We start from the raw sequence: 1,904 nt of genomic DNA, 5'->3' as shown, positions 1-1,904 counted from the left end.
CTTTTCTTCTTTCCTTCCTTCCTTCTTTCTTTTCTTTATCTATTTTTCTTTCTTTCCTCTTTCTTTCCTTTTTTTGTTTCTTTCTACCTTCCTTTCTTTCTTTCTTTCTTTCTTTTTCTTTCTTACTTTGTTTCTTTCTTTGTTTCTTTCTTCTTTCTCTCTACTTCCTTTCTTGCCTTCCTTCTTTCTTTCTTTTCTTTCTCTCTTTTTTCTTTCTTCTTTCTTTCCTTCTTCCATTCTTATCCTTCTTTCTTTTTCTTTCTGTCATCCTTTCTTTCTTTCCTTGCTGTCTTCTTGTCTTTCTTTGTTTTCTACCTTCCTTTCTTCCCTTCTCTCTCTCTCTTGTCTTCCTTCCTTCCTTCCTTCCTTCCTTCCTTCCTTCCTTCCTTCCTTCCTTCCTTCCTTCTTTCTTTCTTTCTTTCTTTCTTTCTTTCTTTCTTTCTTTCTTTCTTTCTTTCTTTCTTTCTTCTTTCTTTCTTTCCTTCTTTCTCCTTTCTTTCCCCTCCCTCCCTCCCTCCCTCCCTCCCTCCCTCCCTCCCTCCCTTCCTTCCTTCCTTACTTCCTTCCTTCCTTTCTTTTCCTTCCAAACGGAGTCCCACTCTGTCACCCAGGTTGGAGGTGTGTGGTGCAATCTCTGCTCGCTGCAAGCTCCGCCTCCCGGGTTCATGCCATTCTCCTGCCTCAGCCTCCTGAGCAGCTAGGAATACAGGCACCCGCCACCATGCCCGGCTCATGTTTTGTAGTTTTAGTAGAGAGGTTTCACCATGTTAGCCAGGCTGCTCTGGATCTCCTGACCTCGTGATCCACCCGCCTCGGCCTCCCAAAGTACTGGGATTACATTTGTGATCCACTCCTCCTGGGCTGCAGTAGGCTTTTGTGGCTTCCTCCCTCCATCCCTTCCCCCACTATTGCCATGCTTCCCAACCTCCCCTGACTCTGCTCCCCCTTTATCGTGCCCCTACACCCCCGATGCACCCCGGGAACTCCTGGGGGTGCGCCACCAAAGCACCACCAGGCAGCAGCATTCCACCACTTCTGCCTCACTGCTGCCACGCCAGGAGTCCAATTACAGCCTGAGATGGCAGGGGCCTGGACCCCAAAGGCACAGGCGTGGGTGTTGGTGTTGTGAGAAAAAGGCCTCATGCCACTGGGCCACCTATTCACCCTTGGCCAGCCCTGACGGCTCTGGTTGGGCGGGGCAAGAGGGGGCCTCTTAGGTGTTAGGGAGCAGCCAGGAATCTGAAAGAATACCTCCGTGACAGTGGCGAAAACAGGATGGGGTCCCAGGATCGTGGGCCCTGGGCCCTGTTACCTCAGATCACTCCCTGTTCTGAGTGGGCCCAATGTGGTGGAAGCTCGGGAGCTCTGGAGCCGGGGGAAGGCCACAGGTGAGTGGCTCAGTGGTCCCGATCTGAAGCCAGCACCCCAGGGCTGGTGGTGCCTGCTGGAAGCCGGTGGGCATGGCAGGGCCCGGCTCTTGGGGCAGCCAGGCTGCTCTGCTGGCATCTACTGCCATACCACCCTGAATGCCCCTGATCTCATCTGATCTTGTGAAGCTAATCAGGGTTGGGCCTGGTTAGCACTTGAGTGGGAGACCACCTGGGAATATCAGGTGCTGTGGGCATTTTTGCTTTCTTTCTTGCCTTCCTTTCTTTCCTACCTTCCTTTCTTCCCTTCTCTCTCTCTCTTCTTTCTTTCTTTCTCTCTTTCTTTCCTTATCTCCCTCTCCTTCTTTCTTTCTTTCTTATCTTTCTCTCTTTCTTTTCTTTCTCTCTTTCTTTCTTCTTTCTTTCCCTTTTTCTTTTCTTTCTGTTTTTCTTTCTTTCCCCTTCCTTCCTTCCTTCCTTCCTTCCTTCCTTCCTTCCTTCCTTCCTTCCTTCCTTCCTTCCTTCCTTCCTTCCTTC

At 50.0% G+C, this 1,904-nt stretch overlaps 1 protein-coding gene and 1 pseudogene across 1 annotated transcript in view; one reads left to right on the top strand and one right to left on the bottom strand.

The window, feature by feature from the left end:
- The window catches only part of DNAH14 (dynein axonemal heavy chain 14), a 628,991-nt gene that overhangs the window by 146,424 nt on the left and 480,663 nt on the right, over positions 1 to 1,904 (bottom strand). The window lies entirely within an intron of this gene.
- Positions 1,505 to 1,624, top strand: LOC111533375 (annotated as a pseudogene).

This window comes from Piliocolobus tephrosceles, chromosome 1 (genome assembly GCF_002776525.5).
Source record: "Piliocolobus tephrosceles isolate RC106 chromosome 1, ASM277652v3, whole genome shotgun sequence".
NCBI classification, from domain to species: Eukaryota; Metazoa; Chordata; class Mammalia; order Primates; family Cercopithecidae; genus Piliocolobus; species Piliocolobus tephrosceles.
This window is presented reverse-complemented; position numbering and strand designations above follow the sequence as displayed.